We start from the raw sequence: 19,894 nt of genomic DNA, 5'->3' as shown, positions 1-19,894 counted from the left end.
ATTCGGTAGTAAAATTGGATAACCGAACTTGGATAATCGAACTATACAGCGTTTTTAATACACATTCTGCACACTTACATTAAGGTTATGAAATTATATATAACAAAACACATTGCGCTTTATAAGTTCCGGTTTATTGATCACTTAAGTGTAGCCTACACTCCATTGAGTGACAAAAGAACCTGTAAAAAGAGTAAACGATAAATACATAAATGATTGAGCAGGAAATATTTCATCGTTTTATATACAAATTAATTGTTCATCAAAAAATGGCAATTGGAAGTTAATTTGTATTCGTGCGTGACAGGGGTAAGAATATCCAATGTATTTTCTAGACAGTACAGATTAAATCTAAGAATATATAATCATATAGCAGGCATTGCAATTTTTGTTAAACGATAAATATATATTTTCTCCTCTGAGATAAGAGTTTCAATTATAGCTCGTAAATAATGTTGTATAAACAATTGAAAAACAGTTGTATGTTTTTAAGATAAAGAATTGCATTTTATTATAAGTGAGCACGGGCATAGTTGTATGGTTAGCAAGTTTGATTCGTATCTACAGGATTCCAGATTCGGTATCACATCGCAGTACCTTAGGCAAGTGTCTTCTGCTGTTGACTTTCACCGGCTAAATTCTTGTAAGTTAAAATAGGGTAACAGGAATTGTTTAAATATCTGTTGGTGGTGGTGAGGGGTGGATCCTATGCGTAGCTGATGGACGCCAATAACAAAGCTTACTGTAAGATTCCACATTAGGTCTCTTCTAATACTAACTTTCCAAGTAATCTCGGTGTTGCTCAAAAGGTAATCCCTTCTATGTCTGATAAATACATAAACATGTTAATAATAGTAGGTCTTTCTAAATGTGATATATTGTGTTGCATTAAATTACAACTATATTAAAACCAGCATTATTACCTATATTTTCAGGAATTTCAATTCTGGCGTACTATTGCATCGACGCATTTTAACTTGTTTGCGTCGGTCTTGCAGCTTTCTATACCACTGATAATTTTTCGAGCTTCCGGAACACAGAAGCTGAAATGTAAAAGCAACAATGATTTATAAAGGAATAATATGCTAAGATTAATTTTTTCACAGAGCTAGAATTTAAGGTATGTAAAGAACAACGTAAACATATCTGAACTGAAGACGATCTATGATTTCAATAAATTATCAGTACGTTCAATTTCCACTTTCAAATGAAGAGAGATAGATATACGTCGATAGGTTCTGATATGTAATTGTTCATGCATACTATAACATCTTTCTCACACTCACAAGCACACAAACCTATACATATACTATACATACAATCTTGCATACATACATATGTGTATATATATGTACATACATATATACATATATATACATTTATATATACATATATATATATAGATATACACATAGACACACGCATTTATATGGACCAAACATACAAAAACAAAACCTACAATCACGAAGTGGAAGAATAACAAGCAGAATATATTATTTTAATGTTGAAGAAAAATGGAAGTAGTTTTTAATATTTCGAACAAATGCTCTTCTACAGAAAGGATAGATAAGGAGAGAAAAAAACCTGAACTGAACGGTCAAAGCATGCTAAAATAACTGAAAGAGAAATTAAGCTGGCCTGATGCATGGGAGGCAAGGTAGATAAAATTGCCCTGGCATATATTTGTGTGTACGAACATATGTGTGTGAGTAAGGGGCTAATGTGTGCGTTGGTATATGGGCGTGTGGGCGCGCACATGAGCAACGCCTGCTTGTGTGAGCACATGCATGTGTGCGCATGGGAGTTTGTGTGTGTGTTAGGAAGTATGTGTGCGTGTGTAGGAAACAATGTGTGCGGGTACACAGTGTTTGTTTGTGAATGTGTGTAGATGTAAATTGTCGTGTAGGGCAACACATTCTAGTGAACCTTAATATCTTTAAGTTAATGCTTTAGTTCAATAAATTCTTAAAGGAATGCATTGGGGATACAATTCGTTTCATACAAACGATTCCAAGGTGTGATAAATATTTTAGATACTCATTTACACTACACTGTTATATCATAAACCAACAGCAGTTACCAAATAATAGGATGTCAAGCACATATGTATCATATTATATTATATCGCATATATATATATATATATATATATATATATATATATATATATAATATATATATATATATATATATCAACAATTGAGGGTAAAATTAATTAGTTATTAATCAAATTTCACCAAGTATTCAGTATGTAAAAGGACCATTTAAGGCGAATTCAAAATATTACATTATATAATTAGGGCTTAGTAAAATAAATTACTTTGCCACATACTGAACTTTCTAGAAATAGCAGCCCAAAAAGTTTTTTAGCCATTTCCACTACTTAAAGAAAATTTCTCTCAGATAATGTTTACTCAAAATGACTCACGAAGGTATGGAGGTAAAAACAGAAAAATATCACAAGTACAAAGATTATTTGAGAACGTTAACGTTTCTAGATTAGCTAAATAAACTCAGCATTTCTTTCGTCAGCTCAACATTTCTTATTTTGGATTTGCAAGCACTAAAATCCAAAATAAGAAATGTTGAGCTGACGAAAGAAATGCTGAGTTTATTTTGCTAATCTAGAAACGTTAACATTATCTGAGAGAAATTTTCTTTAAGTAGTGGAAATGGCTAAAAAACTTTTTTGGCTGCTATTTCTAGAAAGTTCAGTATGTGGCAAAGTAATTTATTTTACTAAGCCCTAATATATAATATTATATATATATATATATATTATATATATATATATACATACATACATATCTATATATATATATTATATATATATATATATATATATATATATATATATGTGTGTGTGTGTGTGTATGTGTATACGTCTGCGTATAGGTATGTTTAGTTGTATACATATATGTGCTTGTTGTGTGTGTGTGTGCGTGTGCATGTGTACAAGAAGAGATCCATACAGTTTCTTTGTAATAAAGCCACTTAGAAAACATGTGGTTGAGAAGTACATTTCTTAACCAGAGAAAGACGTCTGTCAAATTGTTTAAATTGTTTTGTAGCATTAAAAGAAAATAATATTCCAACAAACTTTAACAATATATTTGGGATGGAAATTAAATGTGGGAAAACATTCGATAACGCGAATATTTTCCCTCGATATTTAAGCTTGAGAAATGCTATCGATATTCAATTTCTGTCCTGGTGATGAACTACACAGAATCACATTTATATCACATTTATCACGCATCAAAAGCAATACTGCATCGTACAACCCACGGTTGACACTTAAACCCGTGCAATATACTAGATACCACTAGCGTCAAAATACTAGATAACAAAATATTTGTAAATTTTTTGATGTGACATTTCAACATTGTCACGACTGTACTGCGTTGACAAGCCTGAAAATATTAGAAATCAGAACTATCTTAAAAGATTAACAGAAATGAATATTCAACTAAAACTGCATACTTAGGATGTTGCTGCTATATCAACAACATTGCTACATCAATAAAGTATATTACCCAGCAGATTCCTGTTTGTGTACGCTACCACAATTCCATTTCTTTTTTGAGCACAGATCAGATTGTTCCATTTCTTGTTGTCTACATTGTGGGCCAACCGAAAATCTTTGTACTAAACAATAAATGAAGGCATAATATATGACATCATCTAATTTATATTTCTGTTTAATGCCTTAATTCACATTGTGCACAGCCTGTTTGCTTCAAAGAATCGATGAAGGAGGCTACCATAAAACATCATGTCTGCTGTTTAGTAATTATGCTGATCTATTGTTTCGGGCTTTTGTTGTATTTATTGATGCCGTAAACATAAAATGCAAGAAGACCACGACTCTATTCTCGAATCTGCTGAGAAGGCTGATGGATGAAACATAGGAAGTTGTTATGTAACGACATCAGAGGGTTTTGCTATGGGTTCGCCATTATCACCGGTAATAGGCAATATATACATGGAATACTTTGAGAGTTTGGTTTTAGGATCAACACCACTAAAGCCAACAACATGGCTACGATATGTTGATGACACCTATATGTTGATGGCAATCAGCTGGCATGCCTACGTATTAATAAAACGCACCAAGTATGGATTCAGAACATCCGTATACCACAAGCCGACATTTACTGGACTATACCTCAACTTCAATTCCCACTATCCATACAGTGTAAAGAGAGGGATTTCTCAGTGCCTAAAACATCGTGGAAAGAATATAAGTAGTGATCCTGAAACACACCACGAAGAAATGATCAAGCTCAATAATGATCTGTTAAGCAACAACTACCTCAAAAGTATACTATCCGCTCTAATTATGAAGAAGAGAGAGGATGAGGCCAATAAACTGTCCACAGTATGTCTACCCCATGTGAAAGGCCCCTCCAAAAAGATACAAAAGATGTGCGGCCCATATAACATCAGGACAGTATTCTAGAGTAATACAGCAATTCGCAAATATTTCCGAGTAAAAACACCAATAGAAGATAATATGACCAAAGACTGCATGTACTCCATCCCATGCAGCTGTGGTAGGTTATACAAAGGCGAAACATACCGTCCCCTCAAAATAAGGGTAGACGAACATCGCAAAGCTGTGACACGAGGAGATATTGAAAAGTCGGGTATAGCTGATCATGTATGGAAAATGGAGACTACCTCCCCCCAGTGGGATGAAGTTAAAATAACAGACAGAGAACACCACTGGAAAATACGAAAACTAAAAGAAGCAGCACATATGCCAGGACACAACAACCTCCTAAGGAGACCGAGTGAGATATGAGCAGCATATGGGAACCAGTATTAAGGAAGGATAGAAAAATATTAAATTTACGAAGGGCGTTCAATAAGTAATGCCCCTGACCCACTTGCAGTTGTTTGATCTAGCTGAAATTTTGCATGTGCACTTATTTATACCTCTATAGATTAAGTGGCGAATTACAGCTCTGTAATTGTGGTTTCTGATTTACAGGTGTTTGAACTGAGTCAAGTGTGAAATGGAGCCTGTTGAGTGTCGAGCAGTGATCTGGTTTTTGTATTTGAAAGGACGCACACCACGGGAGACTTTTGATGAAATGAAAGTAACTTATGGTGATGATGCCCCATCATATGACCTTGTAAAACGCTGGCATTGTGAATTCAAACATAGTCGGAACTCTGTGGAAACAGCTCCCAGATCTGGTCGCCCCCTTCTGCCGTTGATGAGACGTCTGTCCGTCAAGTTGAGGGTGCCATTTTGGAAGGTCAACGCATAACTATTCGCCAAATAGCCCATAAGGTCAAGATTAGTACCGGGTTTGTGGAAACTATCATTCATGACCATTTGCATATGCAAAAGGTGTCTGCCAGATGGATTTCCAGGTTGCTCACACCTTTCCAGAAGCAAGAACGCGTTGAGTGCTCGAGGATGAATTTGGAGATGTGCCAAGAAGATGAGTCAAAATTTTTCAAAAGACTGATCACTCAGGATAAAACCTGGGTCCATTACTATGATCCATAGACCAAAGACCAGTCAATGCAGTAAAAGCACCGTGACTCACCTCCTCCAAAGAAGGCAAGGGTGCAGCCCTCCGCTGACAAGGTTATGCTCACAGTCTTCTGGGACCAGGACGGAGTAGTGATGACAGATTTCCTGGCAAAGGGTACCACAATTACAGGAGCCTATTATGCTTCACTTTTGAGGAAATTAAGAGATGCTATCAAAATCAAGAGGCGGGGAAAGATCAGCAAAGGCATCCTCCTCCTGCAGGACAACGCTCCGGTCCACAACTCGCGTGTCGCCAGACCAGAAGCACAGGCGTGCAGCTATGAACTCCTCCCCTTGCACCCTCTGATTTTCACCTCTTCCCAGCCATGAAGTTGATTTTGAAAGGAAAGCGTTTCCCAGTTGATGCAGCCTTGATTTCTGAAGTCACGTCGTGGTTGGAGGACCAAGCTGGGTTCTTCTACAAAAACAGTCTCCAGAGCTGTATCAAACGATGGGAGAAATGCATAACTCTGGGTAGTTCCTATGTAGGAAAAGACTAATAACTGTGCCAAGTGCCGTTGCTCTACTGCTATGGGAAATGGGTCAGGGGCATTACTTATTGAACGCCCCTCGTATAAGCCCTAAAATTCAATTCATAATTGTCCACGGGCATATAGCGCAATGGTTAAGAGCATGGACTACTAACCCCAAGATGCCGAGTTCGATTCCAAGCATTATTATGATAATGATAACATCGAAAAATACCTTAGGAATGAGAACCCAGGTTCCACATTCAACAAACAAGATGAGGACAAATGTAAATAATTTACGTACTTGTTTGTACGATATTATGGATTATATATATATGTGTGTGTGTGTGTGTCTGTGTGTGCATGCGTGTGTGCGTGTATCAATTACGTTAAACCTAAATTATGAATGATATTTTAATATTAATGAATACAGGTATTTTTAATGAGGTGAATTTCCATTCAAAACGCTATACGTACTTAATGCAACCTTCAACGCTTGTTGGTCTCTTTATGTCCATTACACAATACATTGAGCTCACTTGATAACAAGCTAAGCATCTTCCAAAGCATATTTCCTCATTGTTAATAGAATATACTTGTGTGGCTGCAACAAGCAGACAGAAGAAGATTATTTTGGAATTCATCGTTTATCACTTGGAGAAAGATATCTGAAATAGAATTGGAAACACCTTTAACCAATGGAACATCCAAATCAAAATTACGCTTACAAATATACATACGTATTACACCCTCATATATATACATATGTGTATATATATATATATATATATATATATATATATATATATATATATAACGGGAAGGTTTACGAAAATAAACAAAATACTTAATTATTTATTATTAAGTTTGGTTATTATGGTTAGTCAGAGAGTGATTGCTTTCGAACCTTCGAACCCATCAATCGCTAAGATGAATAGGCGACGCTTCTGACTCAAATCTCTGGTGACACATACCGCCTTTCATTAAATAGAGACAGAGAGCCCCAAGGTTCCATAGTAAACTATATATAGAAAACTATATATGAATACACACAAAGTTCGAGCTTGGTTCTCCATATGCGATACTGGAATACATCCTCTACATCACCTTCGCCGGCGACAATATTCTAAGATGCTTGTGTTCTTTTCGTTTTTTTTAATCAAACACCTGGTGGGGGGAGGGGTTTCTAAGCTTGTAGGAGGGCACATTTAAGGTAAAAGCACCGGCTAAAAAGTTCTTTCTTTGAGTTTAAGAATGTTCCTGGGTCATATATATGCACACATAAATACATACGCACACAAACACACATACGAACGCACATACAAACACAAACACACACACAAACATATGTCTATATATTTCATACAGATTGAAAGTGCTTGTCTCGAAAGTGCTAGTCTCCTGGCCTCCGTGGCATATATATTCCATCCTGGACAGAAGACAACTGGACTAACAGATTTTGTAGCAGTAATGTCAGTATATCAGTGATCCATTGTTCGACATCGACATACGCTATTCTTGGTCCGATTTATGTGAATCTTGTGATTTATGTAAATCACACTTTTTCTGCCATTATACACGCCTGAAGTGACAAACACGAAACTACGACTCCTAAAAGATTCTTCCAGCTAAAGTTTTCACCCTTGAACTGTCTGAGATAGACTGAAATGGTTATTAGTACAGTTGAGACTAGCGTACAACAGTAAACATTCAACATATACACAGTCATGACAGAAGTACATAGACACTGCATTAAACATTGTTTTATGTTTATTTGAGCTTGAAAATGTTTATATTTTTTATCAATGGATATTTTTATGTTTCAGGCCCTATATGTGATTGTTTAAACATGCTACATACAAAAGAAGCCTTGGAACAGTCCAAATTTCAAAGAAACCGTATTTTAGGCCAATCTGAAGGTGGACGTGGCGTAAAATCGCAGAAAACCTTCTCTCTCTGAAACACATTGTAAAGCTTATAGATGGGCTGCTGAACTGAAATCTCTGTTGTGTTGAGGGGAAGGTAAAACTTGACAAACTGCTTCTCACACTGTTGCTGGACTAACGTGACGTTTGTTTAAAAACAGAGAGATTATGACTGATAGAATAATGAAGGAAATACTTACTAAGCAAGTGAGCACTATTATACAAAAATAATTAGACGTAACATATTATAAAAATCATTAGAATTGCGACCAAATGTGAAAATATTACCAAGTGACCAGCAGAAAACCGCTCGGAAGGCGGTCTTTCTGCTAGTGATTAATAATGAACATATAAATATGATAAAGACGACCATATTTTACCTTTCTTGCAGCGATCAAATGTTGTAGTGAAGAAGGGTTTAAGAGATCATTATATAAGAAAATTTTACCCTTATGACGAATGCTTCTTGTTACCTTTAACGCAAACATATTTACCTAGTACGTAATAAAAAACAAACAACTTTTTATTTATTGATTTTCACTAAAGCAAACAAGAACAGCTGAAAATGAAGGATAAAAAACCGCTCACTAGCTACGTATGACCTACAAATATTCATATAGTGGAATCTAACACCTGCACGTAATATTTGCACGTTTGATGATTTATATTTATAATTCTATGCAAAGAAGGTGAATTAAGTTTAGTTTGAAGAAGTTTGTTTTTACATTTGTCAGTACCACCTGAAATCCTGGAAATTGTTTCCCAGTGGATTGAGTACGATACTAATATCACAAAATTTATCATGTATGAAGTTGTAAGCATGGTGTTTTTAGACGATGGTAAAGTTGTTAAATTATGGTAGAGTATTTGCAAAGTATTTTACAGCTCAGACAAATGAAAAAAAAAACTTGCAACATTTATGTTTGAATTCTGTGATCTGAGTTCACATCCTAGTTAAATAATAAATGACTCAAAGTTTTTGCCAAATTTAAAACGGAACTCAAAATATGGTCAAGAATAATAAGGTTGCTTTCGAATTTCAGAAGAGAGTGAATTCATCCTTTGAGTTTAGGGCAGCAAGCTAGTAGGATCGTTACAACACCGGGCAAAATGTGTAGCGGTATTCTGTCTGGCTTTACGTTCTGAGTTCAAATTCCGCTGTGATCGACTTTGCCTTACATTCTTTGAACACTGTAGTCGATGTATTCGACTTACACACTCCTCCTAATTTCTGGCTTTGCGCTGAAGTAAGAAAAATATACGTAATTAAATTCTAATGTAATTGGTCTGTTTACAGGGCATATAACTGTGGTGGAAAAGAGGGAATATATCTTCAATGTAGAATCTTTACCCTTTACTTGTCGGAGGCTGTACAACCACAAAAGACACCCAAGGACCAAAGCGTAGACAAAACTGAATGACATATTACGCTTATCGCTCATACAGATCAAGCTGGAATTTGTACTCAGAATGAAAAGAGCTGGAACATTTATCACAAATTAACTCCCACCGTGCTCTGTTTTTTCTAAACTCATGACATTTATTTTATCAATGTCCTGAAAATATGATGTTTATTTCCTGCTTCTGACTTGCTTTGTTTATTATACCATATCTGTTTTATCATATCATGTTGGAATTCTTCTGTTAGCAAACATAAGGTATGTGATCTTTAAGGTTTTGGGCAGTTTCATAGACCGCGTAAGTTGTAAACATGCTGGACCTCAGCACGGTGTTCCTTGGTTGCATTATATTTCTTTAAACGATTGAATGAGTGAATACATTTAATGTGTCAGTAGGCTGATTGAGGCTGATCTCAACCCACCGTAACAACCACAACAAAAGTAGTTGTAGATGCAAGATTTAAAAGTATTCAACGGAATAGTATTTAAAGATCATCTGCTTGCACTGAATACCTATTTTTTCCTAAATAAAAAGTTTATCCAAACATTTATAATATAAAGCTACTATATATACATTTATATAAATAGCCATAATTCTCTCTTAGAAGAGGTTGGTTTTATAATTTAATTATTTCTATAGTTTACTTTAATGAACCTAACATCATTGACTGACCTATTAATCATATTTTATGAACTTTCTACAGCAACAACGAGTAAATATTATAGATATACGGCAGTTATAACAGTAATTATGATAGAAATGCATGAAGGAATTAAAATGACGGATTTTAATTCAACAAAATTCAGTTATTGATTGCAAAGTTTGAAATAAATCTTTGCAAAGATTCTAAAAAAATTTAAAAACAAAACATATTATGCACTTTTGCACAAAAAGCTGTAGGCAAGTAAAATTTACGAACCAATTTCGTTTTTAAGTCTATAGCAATTACTCTTCTTATGCCCCTCAAAATGCATGGACATCACACAGTCACATTCCACTTTACTAAAGAAGTGTGACTTTGAGCCTAATTAAGGAATTCATAATTAGGTTATACAGCCAAAATGTTAATTCCATTAATTAAATTTCTTATTATGAGTAAACTATAGAATTATCAATAAATAGAATTATATATTAGCTTACAGTCAGGCGATTCGTAATTAACTAAGATACGCATATTATCAAATCAGATAATAATGGCCTGTTTCACATTGTTCCAATTAATTCCACCCAGTTCTACAAAACCAAAGAATTGTAATAAATTTAATTGCTTTCCATTTACCTTATTCTTGAACATACCTAGTTTTCATGAACTCCAATAAAAATGTCTGTCTAGTATAATATAGTATATATGTGGATATATTTAAGCGTTACATTATTTCGATATACCAATTGTTCACATCGCATAACGAAAGTTGATTAATAAATAATATCAATACTTCGTAAACAAATTATGAGTCTATACACTGTATTTTATAGAATATTTCGGAAACGAAGATATGCTACATCAAATAAACATTTTATATCCGTTGAAGGTATAAATAACTAGGGTGTCTCGCATACGTTGTAATGCAGTGATATCTATGTTATACCATCCTAATTCAAACGATATTAGGAAATGTTTATGTATGTTAAATCTTTATTTGCAATGGAAGATTTAATTAGTCAGTGCTCCCGTTCAATACTGCCACCAGGATACCTTTAGCTAGTTCAAATTGCTCAATAGTTTCTATTTTGCTTTCTTCATCAATATATAGAATTTGTAGACAGGTGTGTACATTTAGGTGTTCAGTTTCAGGCCATGGGATTATTTTTTAAAGATTCACAGAATAGATGTATGTAGGTACAAGAGGATTTTGGGCAGTAGATGTATTATAGGTTTTAGTTATTTTTGGTTTTATTCGATCTGATACTTTTTTATGGCAATGTAAAGGTTAAAGTTTAGTCCAGCATTTAAATTTTATCTCATCAGAGACAATATAAAGCTAATATTAAATTAATGCATTATAGTCTGATGATGGCTTAGATGTCCGAAACTTCGAAGACACTGTCACTTTTATCCTTGTTAAAGATTACTATACATACATACGTGTATATATATATATATATATATATATATATATATATATATATATATATATATACAATTTATTAATAAAATTGCAAAGACATCGCAAAAACTGTTACTCAGGTTTTCACGTTCCCGTTTGTCAGACAGTTTTGGCTGAAAATGGGAACGTGAAACTCTGAGTAACAGGTTTTCATGATGTCTTTGCCGCTTTATTAATAAAGCATATTACGCTACCTCCGGTATTCAATTACTATTTTCCCACCTTGTTTCACATTAATGTACATTTAAAAAAAAATGTAACCACATGTGAATACCTGGCGATTTCCCCCTCCGTCTTTCTTTTTTATCGGGCTTTCCTCTGTTTCTGAAGAAAGAGCTTTGCTTGAAATGTAAAACTACCTTTCTTTCCTTCCCTGAGCGTCTGCTAATACTTTACATCTACCACGTTCTCGCGTTGTTGTTTTTTGTGCTTTTTGTGTTTGTTCTTCGTTTATCTTTTGGGATTTACTATATATATAAATATATAATATATATATATATAAACATGCATACATGCATATATATATATGTATATTTATATGTATGTATGTATATATATATATATATATATATATATATATATATATATATATATATAAGTAAGGAAAATTTTTTTTAAAAAAGCAGAATGCTCAAATGAAAGAAAATTTTAATAAAATGAGAAAATGATAAAATATTTTATTAAAATTTTCTCATTTTATTAAAATTTTCTTTCATTTGAGCATTCTGCTTTTTTAAAAAAATTTTTCCTTACTTATCATTTATCCACGTGCGGTCAACACAACCCCCACCATTTATTGATCTATATATATATATATATATATATATATATATACATACATATGTATGTATTTGTATGTATGCATGTACGTAAGTGCGTGCGTGTATGAACAGTACACTCAAAATTATCACATTGTTAAATTCGTATATTACAAGCAATTGCAAAATTTGCATTAAAAAATAGTTGCCCCTCATCCATTTTATGGTATATGGATTAAGATGAATCTAAAATGTAGATCTACATATTTCAAGCAAATATTAATTATATCAATATTATTCATTGACCAAAAGTACTGGAATTTTGGTTAGAAATATATGAGAGTTTTAAAACATTACCATAGAAATTTGTTCTGATGGATGACTCAGGTTAGTAATTTTGTGATATTTCGTTATTTTTTAAATGCCAAATTATTACGAACATCACGCCGTTATATTATAAATGTTAAAAAAACTATCAACATCCTGGCAATATCTATGAATAGAACATGTATATTTGAATCAAAGTTAGAAGCATAAATCAGATTCAAACATGAAAATAATGATTTGACATGGTGTAATATAATTTCAGTAGGACAAAGTCGATGCTTTTGTAACTAACGGAGACAACAATTGTATATCACCTGAAGAAATCCAGCTAGCATATGTGGACCTATGTGGTATGGAAACAATTGAAGTGATTATTAAACAACTGTCCAACCGTACAACATTTTGTTGACTCTATCTAATTCAATATTATTTTCACTCTCGAAGATTGCCTAAACCTAGACTTGTAAATACACTGTAATACTACCGGCTATTTGGTAATTCGAATGTTGAACGAACTTTATTTTGTACTCTATTATATTCCTAACGGAATGCACCTTAAATATATATATATATATTGTATTGAGGGCATTATTACACATAAATGCCTCACACTAAGAGGGACAAAGTCATTACTACCAAAATTATACTAATCATACCTAAATGCAGTTTTTCAAAGCAAGACATTTAAAAAATGAATTTAGTTCTGTATCACCGTGATTTCACATTCAACTTACGTCTTATGATCATCAGCAGAACTGATTCTGAACACATCATAAATAAACTACCAACCTTACGTAGCGAAGACGAACAGACAACTGCTCACTCCGGCCAAGCACATGGAATGTTTATAAATCATATATCCGGTAAATGGCGGGCTTTTTACGAACTGCATGTCGGGTAATAAAAAGTATTTCGGAATGAGTTTAACAATTAAGGATAACCTCTTAATAAGGGATTTTAACAAGAAATTATCGGGTAGTTAGCGTGAAAACCTCATAAAAGAAAAGAATTCGAAAAAAATTTTTTTCTTTTGAACAAATTAATTATATCTATATTGTATAGAGGGCATTATTACACATAAATGCCTCACACTAAGAGGGACAAAGTCATTACTACCAAAATTATACTAACCATACCTAAATGCAGTTTTTCAAAGCAAGACATTTAAAAAATGAATTTAGTTCTGTATCACCGTGATTTCACATTCAACTTACGTCTTATGATCATCAGCAGAACTGATTCTGAACACATCATAAATAAACTACCAACCTTACGTAGCGAAGACGAACAGACAACTGCTCACTCCGGCAGAATGTGTTCAGAATCAGTTCTGCTGATGATCATAAGACGTAATTTGAATGTGAAAACACGGTGATACAGAACTAAATTCATTTTTTAAATGTCTTGCTTTGAAAAACTGCATTTAGGTATGATTAGTATAATGTTGGTAGTAATGACTTTGTCCCTCTTAGTGTGAGGCATTTATGTGTAATAATGCCCTCTATACAATATAGATATAATTAATTTGTTCAAAAGAAAAAAATTATTTTCGAATTCTTTTCTTTTATGAGGTTTTCACGCTAACTACCCGATAATTTCTTGTTAAGATCCCTTATTAAGAGGTTATCCTTAATTGTTAAACTTATATATATATATATATATATATATATATATATACAAGAAAAAAGCAACAAGAATGGATTAGTTGTTCAGTACAATTGTTTCATACGAAGAACAGATTTATTTAAAGCTGTAAATATTGCAGCAAATACAAGTGTCCCGTATTCATCAGCCAAAACACATGTGAGTTTTCCAAACATCCTAGGGAGTGAGGCTACACTCATGAAGTATCGAAGAGAGTTCTATGAAAGTCAAAGTTAGATTGTAAGCAGACTTAAAATGTTTTCTAATGATGCAGTTTTATAAAAGGTTTTTAAAAAGATTGTTAGCTTCTCAGAAAAGGTAAATCCATCCATAATAATGCAGGTGTAATTTCCGGAGATATGAGGAAAGATTTTATTCACAGAGAAGATGAATGTATCCATAATAATGCAGATGTAATTTCCTGATATATGAGGAGAAGATGTTGATCACACATATATTCATTTCACAACTACGTTGTTGGAAGAAGAGAGTGGCTAAAAGAAGTCGCAAAAGAAGTCAGTGAAGCAGAAACCGCCCAAATAAGGACATTATGAGAGGAAGGGGGTAGGGGAATAAGACGGCGTAAGTACACTACCTACAAAGGTTAGTTTATTTCTGTGGTGACAGAAAATCTAGGTCAGTGTTGCAGGAATTTAAGATTTATAACTCTCACTCAGAGCCTTATAATGCAGCGTTATCTAAGGCAGGATACAACCAAAAGATTACCTTTATTGATAAGGAGAGCTTACATATTCCTAATAATGGAGGGAGCAGTAACTACGTAAACAAAAAAATAGATCACGTCCGAAATAAAAGTAGAAATAGATTTACGGTGACAACAAATCCAGTGTGCAAGCCAAATCATAAGAATAAAAATAAAGACCAGATAAAACTAATTTAGATAAATAAAAAAAGCATACAAATAATAGTAATAAATATAATAGCTCTGGTGGGATCAGCAATAATTCAACTAACCCTAATTCTAATTTAAGAAAATATAATAAGGAAGATACAATCTGGCTGAATATTCCTTTCAACTGTGCGATTTTATCGGATATACACGGCAGATTCAAATTAATTCTAGAAAAAAATTTTCCAGCCTCTCATAAATATCATAGAATAATTTCTAAAAGAACGGTTAAGATTTCTTATTCAACCCTCCCAAATATGTCCACTATAATAGCTAAAATTAATAATAAAAGCATTAAGTTAGCCAGGAATAATAGGACTAATATCAACATGAATACCAATAATAATTGTAATAATATTATCAAAAATAAAAATAATAACAACAATAATAGTAATTATGAAAACAAGGGTAGCATCAATAACCATGGAATAAATTATAATATTAATATTAATATTAATATTAATAGGAATAATAATGATAATAATATGAGCAATGCAAATAGAGATAATATCGGGAATGAAGATAACATTGATATCTATAACAGCAATATGCATTCGGATATAAATACAAGCAAAATAGTAGCAATACCAATAATGTTGATAATTATGATATGGCTATAGAGCTAAATGATAGTGTAAGTGGATTGATAAATGATAACACGGCTTTAGATAACAACATTACCTATAATAACGATAATTATACTCATAATAATCTGAATAGCAGCAATATGAGATATCTATCCTTAAATAATTCTAAATCTGAAGATTATCCCCCTAGGTATAATTGTAGGATTAAGTCAAAATGCCCGGCACCTGGTCTGTGTGGGGTCCATAACGTAATCTATAAATGTACTATAACTACTGAGAATAGCAAATTTTTTTATTTGGGTTGTACTATAAAATTTAAGCAACGTGTTAGCAATCATATCTCCTCATTTAAGTTACGTCATAAAGCTGGTTGCACTACACTTTCCAGTAAGGTCTGGTAACTCAAAAATAATAATATTAAATATAACCTTAAATGGGAAATAGTTAGAAGGGCGATACCTTATAGAAATAACAGGGTAGGTTGCCAACTCTGCTCCATGGAGACATGAAATTTTAAAGCATAGAAAAAAAAACTATTAAATAACCGTATTGAATTAGCCCTCTTGTATTCACTCAAAAATCAAGACTCTTAAATATTTTAAATAAAAATCGTATAGAATAACCGTATAGAGTTAGGACTATCTTGTATTTACTAAAAAAGCAAAACTCTAATATATTTTAAATAGAAATCTGTGTGCTCTTTCACTGGTATTCTTTCTTTCTAACTGTACCTGTTTAAAACGCAAAAAAAAAACAAATAGTATTTGTACGATGCCAAGTTTTAATTGACTATATAGTCAATTTAATTAACCTAACTAAAATCAAATAAATTGCTAATACTTCCTAATTCTATTCTAAATTTAATAGGTAATACTACTCCCTTAATAATAATATAAGGAATTTTCACTATATTTTGAATAAGCAAAACTCTCACACCATTTACTATAGAAATTATCTGACCTCTAAGTATTGACCTAAATTCTGTCTTACAATATATAAACATTTGTAAAAATAGAAACAATAATAAATAAATAAATAACCTTCTGTTCTAGTGTTGCCCTTAAATCTCTTACTGTATCTTCCTCTATTGATAGCCTTTGACCCTTTTAATTCTTTCCTTTGATCTCTTAATATTCTTTATCCTGCCATTAACTCTGTAGGAGTGGCAGTTAATAGCTGTTTGCTGGTCAAAAATAATGCTCCCTTATAAATCTTAAATTCCTGCAACACTGACCTAGATTTTCTGTCACCAGAAGATTAACTTCCACCTTCAATATTATGTCGTGGCTGTTTCAAGGGTGCCATGAAGCTTGCCGAAAGCGGAACTAGCCTTCCCGATTCTGGACACGATTTCTATATGCATCTTTGCATCATTGGACACATTGGAACTACGATGAGCGAAGGAAGAAACAGATTTTAATGCTTTTCCATCAGCATATACAGTATGGGCAACAGCGAGAAGATGGTCCCAAATGGGCTGATGGACAAGGTAAGTTTTCTTGAAGCTGATGGTCAGACCAAAAGCCTTTGATGAACGCAAAAAATTGTTTAGATTCCATTGCATGTCCTCAAGAGTGTGTTTCAAGTACACAACCGTCTGCAAAGAGCAGATCTTGAACTGTTTGCTCCAAAATCAATCTTAGTTTTTGCTTTGAAGAGCTGTTGGTTGAACGAACCACCACCAGTTCTATGCATATACACACACACATATTCATATATACACACATGCATCCATGCATATCATATATATGTGTTTACAAACATATATGTACGAACGTGTGTTATTGCCTTAGTATTTATGTAGATGATCTTTTGTATGCATATATGTATATATATGTGTGTGTGTGTATTGTGTGTATATAAATGCATATATGTATATATGTGTATATATATATATATATATATATATATATATATATATAGTATGTATATATATGTATACATATGTATGCATACATATACATATATGCATGTGTGTGTATTTATGTACATATGTATCCGCATATAAATGCATGTATATGTATATATGTTTGAGTATATGCATGCATGTGCCAATAGACCTATGTCTATGAATGTCTGTCTGTATATTGCTAAACAGATTCATAGTAATCTTCATGTCGAACTATATGCATAAAATCATGCGTGAACGAGAATGTGTAATTGCATACTTGTAGTTAAATTAAAATTAGAAATTAATCAGAATTAGCTCTGACGTCTAATATATGTATTTCTCAATCCCACACCAAGGACTGAATAGCAACAAAATGGACTTCCTATCTCTTTAATAGTATGAAAGCCCTCCACTTGCTGCCAGAATATTTAAATATATACTTTGATCTATTTTACTAGATAAGTGTATATGTTAATTTGTCGTTAAGTGGCCTAAGGTAATTTCGTCTGTTATCTGACTGTGAAGTAATATTTGCATAAAAGTCATTTTCATTATTGAAATACGTATAAGTATGTAATGGTTACACTTGCTAATCAGAAATTTGTGATTGAATATCATCATAATATTCAAAATCCTTACTCTACACTAAGGCTCACTCAGAGACAAATATACCGTTACTTAACGGTTATGCACTCATGAGACGCATCGCTATTTCCTGTTTTATATATTATATTTGTTTCTAATTATGGCATTAGGCCAGCAATTTCAGGGAGGAGCTAAGTCGATTATATCAACCTCAGTGTTAAACCGGTATCTATTGCATCGACTCGAGAGGATGAAATGCAATGTTGATCCCAGCAGTATTTGAACTCAGAACGCAAAGATAGACGAAAAACCGGTAAGCGTTTTACTCGGCATGCTAAGGATTCTGCCAGTACGCCGACTTTTTCCTGTATATTATATTATAACATTAGTGGGATAATTTGTCTAGCGCCCGTGCACGTGTGCCTGTGCATGTTTTGTGTGTATGTCCTTGTATGTCCTTGTATATGTCCTTGTATATGTCCTTGTATATGTGTGTGTTTGTCAGTGTATCTTTCACCGACGTATTTCGGTGAAAGACACCCATATTGATGAAATATATGTCACTGTTGTCTCTTGAGTCTGCTTTCAGTTACAAATATTCCATGAGCTCTTTTATCACGTGATAAATTTGCCCTTTCGAAACAAATAACATGTTAAGTAAGTAAGCAAGTAAAACAATAACTTGTTTAGTAAATAAGCACCAGTATTTGACTTGTAGTGCAAAACAACCAAATGAAATGTTTAGCTCTATATGAACTTATAGTAAAGTCATCTTTTATTTTCCCTAAATATACGAGGATGAATCAAAAAGTAATGCCACTTTGTTTAGGACAGATATAATTACCAACACATGAACATGTATCATACATCAAAATGAAGCTCGTTCCCTGTGTATCGCATCCCTACTTCTCAAAAGAGTCACCGTTTCTCTCAATAGCAATGTTCCACCTTCGAAGGAGAGCATGTATCCCCGCCCAGTAAAATTCTGTTGACTGTTCTTTGAGCCAGTTCTTCACTACATTTTTCACTTCCTTGTAACTGGAATAATGTTTGCCTCTCGAACCCTCTTTCGTGTCGCCGAAGAGATGATAATTTGAAGGTGCTAAATCTGGTGAGTGTGGAGGTAGTGTAGAAGTGGCTCAAAGAACAGTCAATATAATATTACGGAGCAGGGATACATGCTCTCATTCGAAGGTGGAACATTGTTACTGAGAGAAATGGTGACTATTTTGAGAAGTAGGGATGCGATTCACAGGGGACCAGCTTCATTTTAATGTATGATACATGTTCCTGTATTGGTAATTATACCTGACCTAAACAAAATGGCATTACCTTTTGACTCACCCTCGTAGTTCCTCTCTCAGCAACATCTGCAAACAGCTAGGCGTTATTCTATAACCTGTCACCTTGTATTGAAAGGACCGATCTCAATATACTTTCCACCAACGTCAGATTCCTCTGTATCTTCAATGATTATAACGGCATAGCTTTCCTACCGTAATAGCGAAGACGAAATGCTCTTCTCAATTGTTAAAAATATCACGTCTCTTATTACAAAATATGAATGCCACGTACCTTGCTGATTTCGCCGATACTTTGTACTCATTTGAATGCTTTTACTTCTAAAATGTTAGTATTAATCCAGATATGTATCTCTGCACCAGCTCGATCGTCTCCTAACTACCTAATCGCAGAGATAGCTGTCACATATTTCTGAGCTCAATACATCTGAAGTGA

General features: G+C 33.4%; 1 long non-coding RNA gene across 2 annotated transcripts; it reads right to left on the bottom strand.

Annotated features, from left to right (window-relative positions):
• Positions 1-112: 112 nt before the first annotated feature.
• Positions 113-19,752, bottom strand: LOC115209698. Of its 2 annotated transcripts, none has more exons than XR_003881331.2 (4): positions 19,733-19,752; positions 6,499-6,689; positions 924-1,043; positions 113-182 (listed from the first exon to the last, which is right to left on the bottom strand). It is a non-coding gene; the product is annotated as an uncharacterized LOC115209698 (long non-coding RNA). The 2 variants fall into 2 exon arrangements; XR_003881330.2 differs by lacking the exon at positions 19,733-19,752 and adding an exon at positions 8,327-8,429.
• Between the last annotated feature and the right edge of the window lie 142 nt (positions 19,753-19,894).

The sequence above is a fragment of the Octopus sinensis genome, linkage group LG3 (genome assembly GCF_006345805.1).
Source record: "Octopus sinensis linkage group LG3, ASM634580v1, whole genome shotgun sequence".
NCBI lineage: Eukaryota > Metazoa > Mollusca > Cephalopoda > Octopoda > Octopodidae > Octopus > Octopus sinensis.
Note: the sequence above shows the minus strand (reverse complement) of the source record. Positions and strands in the feature narration are given on the sequence as shown.